The 19,802-nt window shown below is 40.7% G+C and overlaps 1 protein-coding gene across 11 annotated transcripts in view; it reads left to right on the top strand.

Moving 5' to 3' along the window:
- The first annotated feature begins 7,841 nt into the window (after positions 1 to 7,841).
- Positions 7,842 to 19,802, top strand: part of PHF21A (PHD finger protein 21A) — a 197,393-nt gene continuing 185,432 nt past the window's right edge. For 10 of the 11 annotated variants that reach the window (XM_030332117.1, XM_030332112.1, XM_030332111.1 and 7 more), the window contains exon 1: positions 7,900 to 8,153. The gene's annotated coding sequence lies outside the window, so the exon portion shown is untranslated. Of the gene's footprint in view, positions 8,154 to 19,802 lie in introns of all 11 variants that reach the window. The other variant, XM_030332113.2, reaches the window with a different exon arrangement.

Raw genomic sequence — 19,802 nt, 5'->3', positions numbered from 1 at the left:
GGCTCAGTGATAGCACCCCTTAGCTGTTCTGATTCAGCTCCTCTTCTGTGCAAAATTTCCCTCTTTTCTAAAAGAATTCTTGTGATCTCCATAACTTCCCTATTGTCCCTTGGGAAATCACCCTAAACAGGAAATAATTTACATGTATGAAGAGCCTAGGTGCCGGAACTCATCCAAACTTTTACAAGCATTATTTCATTTATTCCCAATAACAATTCTGTTACTATCCCCGTTTAACAGATGAGAAGACCGACGCATGTGCAGTTGTCCAGAATCATATATCAAGTGGTAGATGGCGATATGATTTTGGCAATCTGATTCCAACTTACCATTTTGCAATATTGCTGTTCGACGATTCAAAATCACATTTGCACCGCAAAGGCAGTTTTTGTCTTGTCTGGGATATCTCCACTGTTTTTTTTTTTTTTTTTTCAAATTCATAATAACCTTTTTTTAACCCCTGATGATAAAACACATGTTTATTACAGGATTCTCTAACCTTAAAAAAAAAACAAAAAACCCAATGATTACATAATTGTGTTTGCCTTGTGAAAATTTACTGCTTTGTACAACCTGTGATCTGTGCACTTCTCTGTATGAATGCTATACTTTAATTAAAAAGTTTATATACAAGATTCCTCCAGATCCCTTTATATTTTAACTCAGGAAACACCTCCCTGCGCCCCATTGTAGAACTGCAGTGCAATTTGCCAATGCTTTTGGGGAAGGTGAATTTCACAACAGCACCTAGTCAGGTTTAAATGTTTGGGACTGGACACATATTATGCTAGCTGGGCATGCTATCTATGCCTGACCCCATGTGTTTTATGGGATACAGAGGTTGTAAAAACCTTATTAGAACATTATTTCAATAAGGGGAAGAGAACCTTATGTTATTGCAACAAACCTGTGCCCTAACTGATTTAACATGAAAGATGGAAGGTTTCACACTAAAGTTTAATGCTGCTTTCACTTGGTTGGAATTTGGGAAGCTCCATATTTATAACAGGGTTTCACTCATGTAGGTGTATTAATTGTCCTTCCCAGGTTTCAATGCTCACAGAAGAGGAGTAGCAATAAAATGATATGTATTTGTACAACTTGATACAATTTACCAAAGAACAATAATAATATTTACCCAGCGCATATGACACATTATCTCATTTAACCTCCGTAACAACTCTACGAAGTGTCGAATGGTTATTTCTGCATTTTGCACATAAGGAAAGCGTGACTTGCAATAGTGCATCGTTTGCTCAAAGTCAACCCAGGACTCTATGATTCCAACGTACCTAATTCCTCAAGAATAAGCCCTGCTACGTCTCACTAACAGCTTGGACCCTCACAACAATCCAGTGGATTAAGTATTATTGTTTTCCCCATTTTGGACAAGGAAATAGACCTGGAGAGATAAAGTGATTAACTACACATTTGCAGAGCTCAGACCCAAGCTCCGGTTCTCAGACTCCAAATCTGGGAATGTCTTCCACTAGGTAACGTCATTGCTTAGGCCCACAATGCAATTTATTTGTGTTGATAATGGATAATCTAAAGGTGGAAATAATAAGATGATAAAATTCTTTTAACATCTCCAGTCTTGGAGATTCTTCTTGTGATATTTTTAGCAGCTCGGCAGCTTTAAGGCAGACATTTCTACAGTTCTAATTGCAACCATTTTTGTTTTTAACAACAGGTCCAGCTTAGGCCCCCTGATCTATATCAGTTACTTTTGGAAAAGGAATTGGGATCTGCTTCTGCGTGGAAGGCAGAGTCACGTACATGCAAATACACATCTAAATTTGTTCCTGGTGTTTGGTCTGGTTCAGTGGTTTTCATCCCGCCTCCCAAGCCCCCTGCCACCCCTGGTGCAATTGTACCTTCCTTCCCCCTGCTTCACCCCACCCCCCTCCCCCCAACACACACATACGGGACATTTGGCAATGTCTGGCGATATCTTTAGTTGTCATCACTGTGGGGGAGATGCTATTGGCATCTAGTGGGTAGAGGCCAGGAATGCTGCTAAACATCCTCCAGTTCGGCCCACAACAAAAATGATCTGGCCCCCAAATGTCAATAGTGCTAAGGTTCAGGAGCTCTGGTTTAGTTAATTCTATTAAACACACACACACACCTGATGTTGCTTAGGATTCAATTGACCTTGGAGATTATGGCGAAAGTAATGAAATTGAAGGTATTCTCGAGAGAGCCAACTGCTTGCCCACTAATATTTATTTATTTACAAGTTATACCTGATCCATCTCCAATTATGATTTTGGCTTTCTGTAAATGCACACACAAGGTAGTTAAAGTGAAGATTTTTAAAAGATCAGAAACCTTTGAGACGGTAGGGAGAAAGAACATACATTCAACTTTGGCTAGTCACTGGGGATTTTCTGTCATAATTCTTTAAAAATCACATTGCTAGGCTTCCTCTACTTATTTAAGCACTTTGTTGGTACAAGCCAGGTTTCCATTTTTTCTAGCCCAATAAGAATTAGAAAAGAAGAGCTGGTGAACTCCCATAGTTACTGCTCTGCCTCAGTGAAGGAGGACCCTCAGGTCTTCAGACAGTTCAAATCTCCTTTAGGGTGACCTTTTAAGAGACAACGGGCTTACTTTTCAGTCTAACAAAAAGGATAGTAGTTGAGTGAAGGACGGGTGAGGGGAGTTGGATAAGAAAGCTTGTTCAGGGGCCCCTGGGTAGCTCAGTCGATTAAGTATCTAGCTTCAGCTCAGGTCATGAGGTCCTGATTCTTGAGTTTGAGCCCCTCTTCGGGCTCTGTGCTGTCATCTAGGAGCCTGCTTCTGATTCTCTGTCCCCTTGTCTCTGTCCCTCCCCTGTTCATTCTCTCTCTCTCTCTCTCTCAAAAATAAATAAACATTAAAAAAAAAAAAGAAAGAAAGCTTGTTCAATTAGTCCTTTGGGGGGAGGTTTCCTTACCTGGTTTGAAATATTCTCAAATACTGTCAGAATATCAGAAACAATCACATACAAATACAAAACAGCTTACTATCTATGGGTACAGTGTGTACTAGACTATTACAAAACCTGTAAAATAAGAAAATTTATAAGAGACTTTGTTTTGTATTATAACACATAATGCCTCCATATAATATTAGAATATATAAGCTTCTGTTAATATTTTTCCTACATTTACAGTATCTCTGCATTGGACCGATAGTCCTCATAGGGGGCTGTTTTATCATTTTGAATGACATTTTATATTACCCAATAGAATCCCAATATTAAATATTTTCTATCAAACAAAAGTTATTTAGATTCCTACCTCCTTTCTCTTATACCAAAATATATCTATATCTATATCTATATCTATATCTATATCTATATCTATGTCTATATCTATATCTATCTATATCATCTATATATCTATCTACATGGTAACAAGGCAAATGTAAAACATAGAAGCCATAAAAATACAAGAAGAAAATTATACGTATTTTTCTAATCTAGGACCTTGGGTGGCCTCTGGAAGCATGGAACGAAAGGCAGGATATATATAGACATCACAGGTAGATTTGACCATTTTGAGAAAAATGTAAAAACTGTACTCCAATATTTAAAAGCATTCAAAATTTGAGTTTACTTTTTATTCAACAGGGTTTTGATGGTTATTGGGGGAGTAAACAGGTTTAGGAAAGCAAATTCTAAGTTACTGTGCACCTGCTATTATGTCATTTATGTCTAAAAGTTGAATGATTTACTTCAAAGGAGCTTCTGATGTAAACTTACAATTTTTAGTGTATTTCTGGGATTTCCACTAACATACTAATTGTTAGCTTTTTTTTTCTTTAGAATTTGTGGTATGTAACCCTTTCAAAAATCCAACGAGGATTATCTTTAATTTGTGCATGAGAAACACCAAGGTTCAGATGGTTTAAGTGCTGTTTAAGGCCATATAGCTAGTGTGTGTCTACCAAGTGCCCATGACTGGCATGCTTAGAAATTGAGAAAGACCCATCAAAATGTATCATAATACCAGCCCCACAACCTTGACTCACCCAAGAATCCTTGGACCTCATATGCCACATCTGTGCTGACAAGAAATTGGGACGTGTTCACCCTCTCCAGAGTTATGTTAACTCAGGAAATGAATTTGAGGGCACAGGGAAAACATGTATTATATAGTCCCATGTACCAGGCACTGTACCAAACATTTCACATGGATTATTTTATTCAATATTCTCAACAACCCTACAAAACAACAACAGCTTCATTTTACAAGATAGGAAAACTGAGGATTTGAAAGGTTAAGGAACTTGCCCAAGGTGTCTTAGTTGAAAAGGAGTGGTACTGTCCAATTGTCTGAATCTGGGTCGGCTTGGTTCCACTCCTCCATACCATCTTAGAGAGGGAAAGAGTATGTAAATGGAACCATCATCTATTAGTGAATCACAGCTCTTCTTTTCCATAGAGTTTGATAGTTATCGGAGTGTTAAGACAATTAGTTAAAATATTTTATTTTATTAAAAAATTTCTTTAATGTTTATTTATGTTTGAGAGAGAGAGAGAGAGAGAGAGAGCAAGCTGGGGAGGGGCAGAGAGAGAGGGAGACACAGAATCCGAAGCAGGCTCCAGGCTCTGAGCTGTCAGCATGGAGCCCGACTCGGGGCTTGAACCCACAGACCGCGAGATCATGGTATGAGTCAAAGTCGAACACCACCGACTGAGCCACCCAGGCACCCCTGAAATACTTTAATTAGATATAAATATCTAAAACTCGATTTTGCACGACACTGAGGTTTGATTGATAAACAAACATCTTAATGTTTGTCAACTTTAGTCTTCTAAAGCCAGGGTTGGTAAACCACAGCCCATGGGCCGTCCTGCTCACCCCCTTGGTTTAGCCCGCAAACTAAACATGCCTTAACATTTTTATTTAATGGTCGAAAAAATTAAAAGAATATTTTGTGACACAAGAAAAGTACATGAAATTCCAATGTCAAGGCCCATAAATAAAAGCTTTATTAGAACATAGCCAGGCTCATATGTTTACATATTTTCTATGGCTGCTTTTGTGCTACAACTACATAGAGTTGAGAAGTTGTGACCAAGGCTCCATGGTCTGCAAAGTCTTAGATATTTATTATTTGGGCTTTTACAGAGAAGAGTTGACTGGCTCCTCTTCTATAGCATTTACACATTCAGGCACCATTTGAGTTTGTAAAATTTTTTTATGAAATTCGGAAACATTTTTAACTATTTTTCCAGAAAGCACACTAAAGCAGTCTTTCTCTGAAAAAATTTTTGACAGCCTGGGCTGATTTGAAATGACCCCATTAGGTTGTGGTTCTAGTGCCTGGTTGGTCCAGTTTGAGAGGCCCTGCCTTAATTCATCTTTTAAATACATTAGAGTTATCTCTAGGTGGCAAAGCTGGGTCTTACTACCCAACCTGTCCTTCTGTTATTCATCTTGACTGTGTTATGGGTTCGGTTTCACAACATTATGAGTTCATCCAGGCTTCTTGAATCATTTATAGGGATTTTCATTTTTGCTCTCAAACTCTTACACACTTTCTCTGCTGTGAATTTTTTTGAATATAAAGCTCAGAGTACTAAATGGCTTACACATGTAAAAGAAAGCCCATACTTTTTCTAAGCTTTAAGAAATCAGAATTAAACAATTTTTTTTCTTGAGAAAGTCAACTTAATTTTGCAGGTCACAGAAGTAAGAAAACACCTTCATATCCAAGGATCTCAAAGCACCTCTGGTGGAAACACATAGCAAGGTAAAGGACGTCTGTTTATTTTTAAATACTGTTTATTTCTTGGAGGAAATACTATTTAATGGGAAAGATGTGACTAGTAAGAAATAGAGTCTAAGGCTATTCCTGGTTCTGTCAATGACTCACTTTGACTTTGGGCAAATCATCTCACCACTGTTGCTCTTTATCTGCAAAAACTGGACTTCATGCCTATGGGAGTTGCATGGCTAATCAATGCCTGGAAAATGCGTAGTGGCAGATGCTACAAAAGTGCTGAGCCTTAAAAACAAAACCACCCCCACCCCCCATTTGTATTCAGTTGAGGTTGGGGTTTATTGTTATTTAACATTCGAAGGCCAACACTACGTTAAGTCCATCGTGCTGCACAGACCAGATAATATCACTGTCCAGTAGGGATTTTTTCCTTTAATGTAGGATTCTGGACTTTTCTTTTTCTTTATTGTGGTTGGGTGTTATTTTAGAATCTAGTAGTATATCCATACAAAAACATTAAGCTTTAAGTTGAAAACTATCGATTTGAAAATCTAAATAACCCCCCCACCAAAAATTAGGGGGGCCCTTTCCCTCCCCGCCAAGAAATCTCTCAAAACAAGAATTCCTCTGATGTTTTTTTTTTTTTTTCCCTCCCTGCAGTTCTCCATGTTACAGTCCTTGGAGGTAGAATAGGCATAAAATACTTTCACTAATAAAATATGACAAACCGCCGGATTATACGTGGCCGATTCCCAGTGATTGCCCTGCTACACAAAGCAGAAAAGTAAATGCCATCATCCCCCTTAGAACAAAAGAACTTAGGAATAAAAAACATGGAGAGGGGGGAGAAAGCAGCAATAAATAAAGGTGAGGGAAGGACCCCGTCCCCCGCCCCTCCCCGACGCGAGTGTGGGACTAAGTGTGGCTAATAAAGTGGTTCAAGGGTAGTTATTTGGAAAGGGGGCGGGGTGGCGAGGGGAGGGAGCGGGCGAGCGGCGGCCGGGGATTGCATGTTGCATTCGACTTGAGGTTGCATCTTTCTCCTGTTGCCTGGACCACGCTCCCCCATTGCAGTGCTTCCCCATTGCTTCCCTTCGCTCTTGCCCTCGCGGCTTTTTTCCCCCCTTAAAACTGCTGTTGCACGGGAGGGAGTTGGGGCCGCTCCGGAGCCCCTTTGCAGCTCCTGCCGGCGGGAGGGGGGAGTTGGGCTCGGGCCGCGGAGTTGGGGGGGCCGCAGCGGGCTCCGGCCTCGCCTCGGCTGCAGCTACATGGGAGCCGAGCTGCGGCGCTGCACGGGCCCATCATTGCGGCGGCCCCGGAGTTTGGCCGCCGCCGCTCCGTGCTCAGCCCCATCACCGCCGCCGCCGCCGCCGCTGCACTGGAGTTTGGCTGCTGCTGCCCTACTTCACTCTAGTTTAGTTTCACTCACTTTACATCCGGGTTTTTTCCCTAGGCAATGGGGGCCGCAGCACACCCCGTTCCTTAGGCAAAGTGAAATAAATTCGCCGCACCGACACGTCAAGTAGTCCGCCCGCCCGAGCGCCGCCGCGGGCCCCCGCCGCCCCTCCCGCCGCCGCCCCGTCGCCCCCGGGGGGGCCCGTGCGGCCCAGGAGCCGCCGGCGGAGACGCGGGGGCCCGGGCCGGCCGCCGTACAACTCCGCCCGGCGGCCCCCTCCCTCCCCGCCGTGCCCCTCTACCCCGGCGTCTCCTCTCCCCCCCCCGCCCTCGTCCCCGCTTTCCCAGCCCCAGTCCCTCTCGCCCGGCTCTCGGGAGCGGCGGGGGCGCGCACGGCGGCGGCGGCGGCGGGCCGGCGGGGCCGCGCGGCGGGCTCCCGCGCGGGCGAGTGTGTCTGGGCCTGGGCGGAGGGATCCCCGGGCTGAGGCGGCGGAGGTGCTGCGGCCCGGGGCCGGGTGGTGAATGGGCTGGTGGTGCTCGCTGCTGCTGCTGAGAGGAGGAGGAGGAGGATGAAGAGTTGGGCTTGTTTGTCTCCCACAGTTTCTCTCCTGCTGCTCTGATTCCCCCCCACCCCTATTCCGGCCCGGGGCCTGTGTGTGTCTCTCCTGGAGGAGGAGGAGGATCCAGTTCCTCCCCCCACCCCCTCCTCCCCACCCCCCCCCTTGCCTGGGGAAGAGGAGGAAAGAAACAGCCCAGAGAGAGAGAGAGAGAGAGAGAGGGAGAGAGAGAGTGAGTGAGAGAGAGAGAGGGAGAGGAGAGGAGGAGGAGGAGGAGGGAGAAGGGAACAACCTACCATCTTAACACACTAATATCTAAAAAGTGCGAGAGGCCCAGAGCAGCAGCAGAAGCAGCAGCAGCAGCTCCAGCTTCTTCCCTCCCTCCCCATGAAGAAGAGTTCCCTCCTCCTCCTCCTCCTGCTTCTCCTGCTCAGAGTTCCTGCCTCCAGCTGCCAGGGGGGACAACCAGCCAGCAGCAGGAGGGTGCAGTATCCCAGCTTTTCCATTCTCTCTTCTCCTCACTCTCCTCTTTTTTTCTTGAGTAGCTCTCTTTCCCCTCCCTCCCCCCTTCCCCCTCTCCCCCTCTCCCTGTCTCTGTCTTGTCTCTGGTGTTTGTCTCTGGGAGGAACTGGGGCTGCCTGCTTGGAGTTTGTTGTGGGGGGGAGGTAGGGGGAGGGGAGGGGTGTGTGGGAGGGAGGAGGGAAAGGGGGGTGTTCTCGTCAGGACCCCTCAGTCAACTTGAGATTTGAGCAATAACTTCCCCTTCGGGGCGCCCCCCTGCGTGCCCTTCCTATTCCTCCCCCCCTAAAAAAAAGACAATGGAAAAACCTTGTCTCCCCCTTCCTTCCCTCTGCCCTCCACCCCTCCCCAGGATAAATTGGAAGTAAGTTTATGAGCAGCCTCGGGAGCCTGGGCGCTGAGTGCTGGGCCGAAGCGGGTGACAGAGGCGGCGCGCCGGGGGTGGCGGGGAGGGGGCGTCACATTGTCCCGGCGGGGGGCCGGGGAGGGGGCCGCCGGCGGGGGCGGGGGGCGCGGAGCCTCGTCCGCCCCCTCGGCTGTCCCTCGGCCCGGGGATGGTCGCCTTGGCTCCTTCATCACCCTGCCCCCCCCCCCCCCGGGATGCTGTCGGGGGGAAGTTTTTATTATGATTATTTAATTAATTAATTAATTTTTTTTTTTTTTTTTTTTTTTTGAAAACCATCTTGTTTGGTGACTGAGGGATCTGGTTAAAAAAAAAAAAGCTGCGGCTGCTGACGCTGCCGGGCCCGACTGTGTGTGTGTGTGTGTGTGTGTGTGTGTGTGTGTGTGTGTGTGTGTTGGTGCATTTGTCTTGGGTGGCCGGAGCAGCGTTGGGGAAATTCCGCTTATTCTTCTTCTTCTGCAACTTGTTATTCCGGAGAGTCTGCCTGCACCCCTCACCCCGGGGCCGGCCCTCCCGCACTCGCCCCCGCCGCCTGCGGCCGCGGGGCGCCCCCGGGACCCCGCGCGGGCCGGGGCCGGCAGGCCGCTCGGAGAGGGGCCGCGGCCGCCCCTCCCCCGCCCGCGCCCCCGCCGGGGGGAGGGGCGCGCGGAGTGGGACTCTTTCCGTTTGGTCCAGCCCCGTCGTGCACGCAGTTCCCAACACTTCTCGTCATCCTCTCTTTGGTCTCTTTATTCTGCTGAGCGGTGCTGTTAGGATTTCTTTTTTTCCCCTGACCACGTTCGCTATGGTGGGTAGCAGCAAGGTGGCCCTGGTAGGGGAGGGGTTGATATCGAGATTGGGCACCAGGGGAAGAATGTCTCGGTTCAACTTTGTCTGTGGCTTGCACCCTCGGAGAAGGCCACACGCCGGTTGTAGGGTACAGATGTGCTGAGAGTGATTTCTAAGTAGTTGAGTTGTTGAGATGAGGGTAGGACTGCTAATGGTAGGCAGGTTTTGTTTTCATTGGTGAATCCGGTGTCATCATATTCAGGGCATATGTTGAAATATTCTTTGTTTAGGTCTTGAAGTAGAGGATCTCACTCTGCACGTCCACATTGTGTTGTTTTTAAATGATGTCTGCAAGTGTGGCTTTCTAGAATTTCAAATGTGAGTTAAGGTCCGGGCGTGTGTGGGCCTCAGCACTGGCCTTGACAGTGAACTTTGTGGCTGTGTTTTGGATTTCAGAGATTTGCCCCATAGCTGGGATGTAAGCTGTACATTTTTTGTTAATAGTAGGTGTCAGGAATGTAGATGCTTAAGCTGGGGACGTTAAAGGGAGAACATTCCTGTATTAATAATTGATAGCTGAATATTAGAATCAGATTAATTTGGGTTGTGAAAGTTTTTTTTTTTTTTTCTCCTCTTTTTGAAGCAGCTGTGCACTCTAGGAAGGAAGCCTTTTCATAGACACACTTTATAGGAGTTCTTTAGGGCAGGGAGCTAGAATATCTCCTTTTGGAGAGGATACTCATGAACGTCTCTGGCTTCATTGAGGGCCTGGTAAGGGGACTGAAACTGGGACTAAGACATCTAAGTGTACTTTTCAGTGTTTATGTTGTTTGTTTACATCTGGTGTTGTCTCACATTTGGGCACTAGAAATAAATAGGTCAGTTTTGCTTTTGGTTTTTGAAGAGTAGCCCCCTCCCTCCCTTTTTTTCCTTAAGTTTCACAATTTACTTGGTTTCACAGCATTGTAGGAAACTGTTACTACATTTTTACTGGAAATACTATTATTCATTTTGATTTTGGTAAGTTCCTTTCTATTCTTTCTTTCCTGTCTTCACTTGTAAATGGACTCTACATTGTGGGCTTAACACTAGCTTATTAGGGGCTATTAAAAATGTCTGAAGAATACATTTTAAAATATCAAGACATACTTCTTGATGGCAAGGAGGAAATTTTTGTGTGCAGTTATACTCCTGTTTCAAAAAATTTCTGTACTTAAAACTTAAGTAGATAGACAACTATCCTTAAATAGGGAGCATAGTAATAGTGCAGAAAAGTCTCAAAACACAAACTTCTGGCTAATATGTTAAAAATATTCCAGGTGCTTTTTTTTTTATATCAGACTTTTGCTTTTGTTAACATAATGGTATTTGAATATGACTGGCATTGCTTGACTGGCCGTAATAAAGTCTTGCTTGAGTGCTTTTGAAGGCTTTTAAAGGTAGTTTTGAGATAATTTTGCAAGCTTTATTTAAGCATGTTGCACTTTGGACTCAGGCAGGTCTTTATGGAACCAGAATAGTGATAGATTAAAAAGAGTCGTACCAATGCCAGATTTTCTCTTTAAGAGATATAAGTGATGGACAGGGCCCTCTTTCTTTTAGCTTTGAAGGGTTCATCCTTTTCCCCATTCAGTCATCTGGGAGAAGCTGCCTCAGAAATACTCTTCTTCTGCTTACATGAAGAACTCTAAATGCTATCCAGCAGGAGGTGCTACAGCAAGATAGAGCCAATCTCTGAATTCTGAGGGTCTTGCTACTTATTATAGCTCTATTAGCTTCAACTAAGCAGCAGGATTAACACCTTAAAGTTCCAGAAAGAACTTTGAGTAAGTCCATTTAAAAAAAGTCCATTAAGAAACTATGTTTGTTATTTGATACTGAAATGGTTGATCGCTTTTTACCTGCTTACAATAGTATGCAAAGTAGCTTTGTTATTGTGGATAGCTTAATGCCACGCTTACGTACAGAGTGCTCTTAGAATTATTTTGATGATCAGTTAGTTTTGTATTGGTGAGTGGGCTGTTGAACACTTATGTGAAAAAATTACCGTGCACTGGCTATAAACAAAAGAAGTTGGTCTGACTTGGGGCTTTAGGTTTTTGTGTCATCCCTGTAATATTAATACAAGTAGGATATTGGGTACTTGAAATTCTGGAAAGGGAGATACTGTATGGAAAAATTTTAATTTCTGTGTTTATGTCTCACATCTATGGACAGTAATCCTAATGGATAAATTCTTAGGCACTCACCTTCATAAATACATGTATGTGGTTGATGTCTTTGAGTTGGTCTCCAAAGAGATTCTTGAACTGTAAGTAAAGTTATATCTGTGAGTATAGGTCATTGCTGATATGTACATTAGTAACAATAACTGCATAAAGATGAAAGTAGTTTCATAGCATCTACAGCACATGCTCCTTTGAAACCCTATTAGTGTTAGGTGAGTTGATTTATCCCTGGAAATATGCGACGGTGGTAGCTTGCAAAGTTTTATATCAAAGTTTTAGAAAGTTAGAAATGTGTAGAAAATCTGATGAACCTGCTTTGCATTTTGTCGGTTTTCTGGGCATAATACTGTACTTTTTTTCTCAGTAAGATCAAATGAGATAATACATTGTAAAAGTTCTTTGTAAATTATCAGAAGCCATGCAGATGTTGAGATGGGTAACTAATTAATACATGGACAGAAACTTCTGTCTTTAAAATGTTAACTTTATCCCCATGATTTGGGAAATGAGCACATTAAAAGTGTACCCCCCAACACTTTCTGAAATTTTTTTTTTTTTAATGCTACTGTGGTTACCAAAAAGCTCTTTGTTAACAGTTTTGAAGCTTTGTTTAAAAACTGCTGTGGAGGCAGTTTCTCATAATTAAAAAATAAAGATCATTTTTCTTTTTGTAGATCCTGTGAGATGTGTATCCTCCATTAAAATTTTCCTTCATTTTTTCATTGATGTGATAGTAGTTGATTTTAGTGAATATTTAAGTTCCTGGATTCTTCTATAGACTCTCATTAACACACAGAGTAACAGATGTCACAGTTAAGGTTTTGATTGTTTTGAGGGATTCTGTTAACTTTCTGAAAAATTCGTGCTAAATAAAGCCTTCAAGCTTGTTTCAAAGTGAAAAAGAAGTATATCTGTATGTATTAGTATTAGGTACATGTGTATATCATTTTGCCTCTTTTAGAGGGATGCTTGAGGAAATGACTACTCAAATCTAGAGAAGTGCACTGAAATATTTTTTGCGCAAAAATAACCCCAAAGTTTAAAACTCAGAGCCTTGATTTGTAGCTTTTTAAATAGACTCTGCTCACAAATTTGTACTAAAATAAAATAAAATAGAGATAATTGGGAGTCCTGGTGTTTATGAGCATTTCAAAAGGTTTAGTATCTTAAATTTTAGAAGTGACTGCTCTTTATGAAATAGCCCCTTTAATTAGAAATTAAATATGGAAACTTGTTTCTGTGTGAAGTGAGAAAAACATTTGACTGTTTAGATAAAAATGAAACCTCTCAGGGTAGTATTAACTTTTTTATCCTACGGACAGTGAATGCTTAAATTTGGTGTTTTGTTTTTTGTTTTTTGTTAAGGAAATACTGAAGTTAGGGTTATGGTAATATGCTTTTAAATTTTGTATTCTTAGTATTTTATTGCTGAAGTCTTTTGTATTTAATTGCTATTCAAAGGGAGAAAAGGAAGGGATTAAAGTTTTAGGTCTCTAACCTTTGACAGAATTCCTTCATATCTATATTCAGACTTGATTTCTTGAAGTATGTTTGAATCTTCATGTTAATTTGTCCTGGGAAATAATCGTGATTTTTGTTGACTTCTCAGGAACTTTTTGTACATAGGCTTTTCAGTAGGCCCTAAGTATTCTTTAGGAGCATAGCAGTATATTTTGATCACTTTAACTTTAGCAGGTGTGTATTTTTGCTGCTTTGAGATTTTTGTTTTTTTAAGGAGGTAATATGCTAACGCTGTTTTAAATTTACTGTAGATAATTACTTCTTAAATAGCATATGTTTTCTTGCTTGTGTGTATATGTGGCTTGCTATTTTTTAGGCTTTCATATAATTCTTATTTGTGTATTAAATTTTTGGAGTTATCTTTTGTGAGAATGCTGAAATAGATGTTTAAGAATAACTTTTGATTTACTTGTCTGTCAGTTCAGTGTTAAACTGGGGGTGGTGGTGAACTCTTCCCTTTTCGAGATAATACATGAGGTTCAGTCAACCTTTGGGTTTTCTTTTTTTTTTTTTTTTTTTTAAACATTTATTTATTTTTTAGACAGAGAGAGACAGGGCATGAACGGGGGAGGGTCAGAGAGAGAGGGAGACACAGAATCGGAAACAGGCTCCAGGCTCCGAGCCATCAGCCCAGAGCCCGACGCGGGGCTCGAACTCGCGGAGCGCGAGATCGTGACCCGGCTGAAGTCGGACGCTTAACCGACTGCGCCACCCAGGCGCCCCAACCTTTGGGTTTTCTATAGCAACTTTCTTACACTAGACACTTGTGTGGCAGTTTGAATACCCCTCCATTTCTCTTCCTCCAATACATTGCAAGGCCTCCCCCTGTTTTAAGAAATAAAAAATAGCAGGTCTCTGTTGAAGGAAACTGTTCTTTCCTATATTTTGGAATCATCAATGGAAATGTTTTCAGTTTTTTTAAATAGACAAGTGAATCGGTAATAGGGTGATAGGAAGGGAATGGGGCCTAACAGGTTGGTGATCTAGGCTTTATTTTGACTCTGTGGGCCTAGGGGACAAAAAATAACTTAAACACAGAAGCCAAAAAGATGGGTTTTGTTTTATTGTTTTGGCTGCATTGAGAATACAAACTGTCAGTACTTGAGGAGAAGGAGCAGCAGAAAGGAATTGATTTTTTTCTGCTGCAGATCCAAGTATTGTTAACCATGTGCATCTCTAAAGCAGCATACTTACAAATCAAACAGTAGTTGATTCATTCATTCAATTAACAGTCAAACCCTAGACTGTTTGTTTTTTTTTTTTTTAGATTGTTAAATAAGTACCAAAAACTTCAGAATAATGACAATAATTTCCTGATAAAAGTGGGTGATAGTAACCATGGCAACTGCTATCTCTGGCCTTATGGACAGTATGTTGTATTGATGAAGCTTCAGATCCTGTAGTAGCCTGTCACTTTTATGGTGAAATGTAGTAACATGTGTTGCAGGTGATTTTTAGCTGGATTGTGTTAAATTTGTGTGCCAGCTTATCTTTCCTTGTTAGGAATTTCTTGGACTATATTCCACAGCATGTTTGTGAAGGTGCTGTTGCCTGAAAATAACCCACCACCTGTGTTAGGCCTCCTGATGCAGATTGCACTTAGTTTTTTCCCAGCCTCCTTCCTCAGTCTTGCAGAAAATAGGGATGTGTGTAGAAACTGTAAATACATAAATAATGGCTCAAAGTTACCTGTTTGGGTTTGGACATGTTATTGATAGGTAAAAAAAAATCTTTTGTGTTTTTAGAAGAGGTCAGTGGATGAGAGAAATGAGTCTGTACTTGGAATATTTTTTTCCTAAGTGTTCTTTCTGGAAACGTGGATGTGTGTGAAATGAGGGGCTAGGAGTGGAGGGCAAAAATAATTGAGTAAGGACTTGACAAAAGAGAAACTTAAGTATTATTGTTTTTGTATGTGTGATGGTGTTATGTGTATGTATTACTTTAAGAATATATTTCCTAATGTGCATTATTAGAGTATGGTAAATGTTTTTGTATGAGAATTTTCTGTGAGAAAAATTACGTATAAAATATAACTTGAAAAACTGTTAAGAGAAAACCTGATAAAACAATTAAAACTTTTTTGGGGAGGGGGATAGAGAGCTTTGATACTGATCCAACCAAACTTAAAAAAATGGCTTTGAGTATCACGGTTTAAAATTTTTTTTAATTGTATAAAACCTTTTTTTTTGCTTTTTAAGCATTTCTTTTATATGCTTATCCTGTATGAGGTTTTTCTAATGTGAAAATGTTGTTCTAAATATTGATACTTTCCCAATATGTACTAAAGAAACTGCCAGAGCAGAGAGCAAACAAGTTAGATCTGAGTTTGACCAGGCCCTGATAATAAGATCTTGTCAAATTGTGCTCGAGACAGTTCAGACTTTCTTGAAACTTACAGTGATAGAGTGAAGTGGTTTGCTTACTACAAGTCCCAGGATGCATTTCGGGTTTTTGCTTAACTTCGGATTAGAGCATTGCATGCTGGGACCTGTAGTTGATTTAAACAGCACAGAGAACCCTTCCCTCTTGTCTACTCCATTTTATACAAACAGCTTTCCAAGCCTCTAAGAACTTTCTGCTAAGTAAAATTTGATTGCTAATATTATAATTATCATGGTGCTGTTATTCTAAAGTGAGTCTTCAGAAACACTCTGCTGTTTTAGTTTATCTTGGATTAGTTTGTTGTTGTTTTATCAGCTACTATAAGATTTACATGTACAATAACTGATACATGTGTATATGTGTGTGTTTATATATTTAAAACTTAGCAGTTGTAAATTTTTTTGTTGTCTGTGGTGGTGCTAGATCACTTTATAATTACAGCATATAGATTGCTCTTATGGGCATCAGGAGCTTATAATCGTAGGGCCTGATATATGCTGTTCTCTTTTCTTTGAATGGGGCCAGTTATTCAGTGCCCGTATTTAAGCTCAGAGGTTTTTTATTATTATTATTCTGTCATAATTGTCAACATCTTGCATCTTAGTATTTATTATTTTTTTTATTTAAAATTGTTTTATATTTATTTCCGTGCACATACAAGTGGGGGAGGGGCAGAGAGAAGGAAAGACAGAATCCCAAGCAGTCTCCACACCATCAGCGCAGAGCCCCACGTGGGGCTCAAACCCACAAACTGCAAGATGAGATCATGACCGGAGCTGAGATCAAGAGTCTGACGCTTAACCGGCTACGCCACCCAGGCACCCCTTGAATCTTAGTATTTTTAAAATGGAAGACAGATTCCTGAAACTTAATGTAGTTTTAGTGTAAATTTACTACTCAAAGATGTAGTCTGAAAGAGAAAAAGGTAAGGTTTCTTTAACAATTTGTTTACATTTTCAGTCGTGAGTTTAAATTTCTATTCTTTTTGTTCTTTAAAGTTCTGATTCTTTTATTAACGAATATCAGTATGTTGTTGCAGGGAGTAAATGTTAAAGTCTGTGGAAGTGCTTGGCACAGTGCCTGGCACATAATAAAGCCTCAGTAAATGTTCAGAAGTAGCAGTAGCAGCAGTGGTAGTAGTGGTTCTTGTTACTAAATAAACAGCGTGCTTCCCATTTTCCCCTCTCTTTTTACATTATTATCTGATTAGAAGCCTAGCCTGTTTCTGATAAGACCTTGAGATTTTTGTCCTATGGTGATGATGTGGCAATTCCTTAGAAGTTTTTGCTGTACGTAAAATGTCTTTGCACCTCAGTTTCTCCCTAAGTGATACGTGCCTCAAGTCAGACAACCAGCCAGTAGCAGAATTTTGACCAGGATTCAGCTCTTTGTCACTGTACCGCAGCCCTTGGTTGACTTTGGAAAGTTCAAAAAAATAATGAAAATTTCTTCATTCATAATGTGTGCACTGGTAAAATATCCAAAGTAGTTTGATTAAAGAAAATAAGATGCTGCAAAAATGTTCCTCACGTCACAGTGTAAGTAACCTTGGAAAAATTCTGTTGTGTTTAGAAGCACGAACCAATCCATCACCACAGTTCACGGTGTTACAGGATTGATGTATTGGAGGCCAGTGAGCAGCCCCAGAAAGAAAATGTAGTTTCAGGTCTGTGGGTTGTACTTAAAATGTTAGGTTCAAAAAAATCATAAGTCTTTACATTTTTTTTCTCTTTTAGGACACTAACTTCTTTTAGGCTCTTGAACTTGTAGGATATTTTTATCTCCATGGCTAGTCTCTTTTAGCTTTTGAGAAGGGAAAGAGACATCTGGGAATATTGTAAAATGTAAGCATAAGTTGTGATGTATGTGCTTTAGTTTGAGGGTATACGGAATCAAGATCGTGGCTTTCTTACCTGCCTGGCCAGTATCTCTTCCAGCTTTTTCCAGCTTGAATATAGTTCATGGGATATTATTGCTGAGTGCTGCTGTGTTTTTAAAGAAGACTCTGCCTTTAGTAGTAATTATTTAAGTACTCGTTTACACAACAAACCAACGCACTATAATAATACTAACCTTTTTTCTCTCATAAATATGAACTGAAATTTGTTAATATTTTGATTCTTTAGATGTGTCAAAAATTTGTGGGATCTGATCGGATATGCTTCCACATTATGAGTGGTTTTATTTATCTTATATTAACTTGACTTTTTAAGACCCAACATTAAAATGAAATAAATTTCAGTGGTTACAAAGAAGGGAAATACAAAAGGCTAAGTTTTATAAGGGGTAAAATAATCTCTAGTATTAATTGGCCAATGCAGGAAAGATCAGATTTGGATGAATTCCCCTTATCTACATTTTATAATTACACACGTGTAATTTTTGAAATACCAAAGTCGGAAATAAGGAGAGTAAAACTGGGCAGCCGTGAGTAATCCCTGTAGAGTCCTCTGACACACCTACAATATTGAGCACAGTTTTCTGTCTTTTTTTAATGAAATGTCCCAGGCCAGTGGAAGTGAAACAACTGTGATGATGTCAGAGGACTTGGCTTTTGAGACCAGTCCTGTCACTAGCAGCGTGCTCTTGGGAAATTCAGCCTTGCTGGGCTTTAGTTTTCTCTGTGGTACAATGGGGATAATGGTAAAAGCCTGTTTCACTATGCTGTTCAAAGGACCGGGTGAGATAATACTCATGAATGTACTTTATAGACTAAAGTCGTATGTATAAATCGAGTTTTTAATCACTAGTTGATGCCTGGATTTTAAGATATTTGTCTATGTCGTGTTAACAATGTTAATATTTTTAAAAAAAATTTCGTATATGAGTTAGAATCATCTGAGTACCCCTCTGTCCATGGCCAACAGACAAGTTCTTAACTTGTTCTAGCATAGTTCTTGACAGTGTGCCACTGATACATTGTGTGTGTGTGTATGTAATATATATAAATATCATAAATGTACTGGTGTGTTGTTATGGTAATAAAAACTTTCAATTATGGGCTTTTATATTGAAAAGTATTTTTATACGTTAATATACAAACTTACACAGATATATGTATTTGTTCTTGGAAAAGTGGCATAACTATAAGACTATTTGGCAGGTTGTGAACGGCTCTTGTACCGTAGGGTTATTTGTTGTCTTAATAACAACAATAATAATAAGGGTTTAACATTTACCGAGTACTTATTATGTATAGTGCTAAGCCTTTTTACATATAGGATCTCATTTAATTGTAATTCTCATAGCAGTATTCTGAGGATTTACTGTTCTTACCCTACCCCCATTTTATAGATGAGGAAATGAAGGCCTCCCTGGGATCACATAGGTGTAGCAAATGCTACCACCTGAATTCAAGCCCAGGTTTGAGTCCAGAACCTTTCCTCTTAAGTGTCCATAATATTGTGTTAAACTATGTAATAATTCCTGTTAAAAACCTAGAAAATGAATTACTGAAGAAGTTTTTAATTTACTGAAATGGCCACAGCTATGCTATATCATTTTGAGAATGTTTCATGTTGATTTTGGTTGGGTTAGATTATTTTGGGAATAGTGAGCTTTGGAATGGAATGGAAATGAAGGCTTTTGAGATAGTGCCTGTCTTGTTCATCACTGTATGCCAGTTGTGAAGCACAGTGCCTAGCATGGAGTGGGGACGAAGATCCATTTCTTAAGGTTTGAATTTGAGCACTTTGGCGTGGTACGCTATTTCATACATTTTCTGAGTAAGTGCAAATATTTTACATTGGCTATTTTAATTAGTCCTTAGGTAACTGTCAGAGTTTTAGAGGGTTTGATGAGAAATGGCCTTTCTTTTAAGACATATTATAAAGGCAGTGCATCTGAGTTAGTCTAACCATATAGTTATTATAAAGTAGAAAATTAAAGTCATCCCATTCTACTTCTAAATTTTCTTGTGTTTTAAATATGTACTATATATATCCATTTCAAAAATAAATAGAATTATATCATGATACCGTCCTGAAGTTTACTCTTTTTCAAGTGGCTATTTAAAAAACTTGTTCTTGGAAATACTGCTCATTAGGAAGTGGGAGTGAGGTAGAAAGGAGAGAGGTAAGGTTTATACATTAAGGTTATAAACCTGCACTCTAGATTGATGGTTACCTATGGGGCAAAAAGCATTTTAAGTTCTTTTTACTTGTGCCTAATGCCTTAGAGATGGTCATTGTTATTTTTAAAACTTTGAAAAACGTTAACCAATTTAAAATGACAACACCATTTTCTGTCCTGTGCAAGTAATTTAGGAGACATCATTTCAGAATTAAGTTCTGCTAGTTTATTCTGGTAGCT

This window comes from Lynx canadensis, chromosome D1, assembly GCF_007474595.2.
Source record: "Lynx canadensis isolate LIC74 chromosome D1, mLynCan4.pri.v2, whole genome shotgun sequence".
NCBI lineage: Eukaryota > Metazoa > Chordata > Mammalia > Carnivora > Felidae > Lynx > Lynx canadensis.
This window is presented reverse-complemented; position numbering and strand designations above follow the sequence as displayed.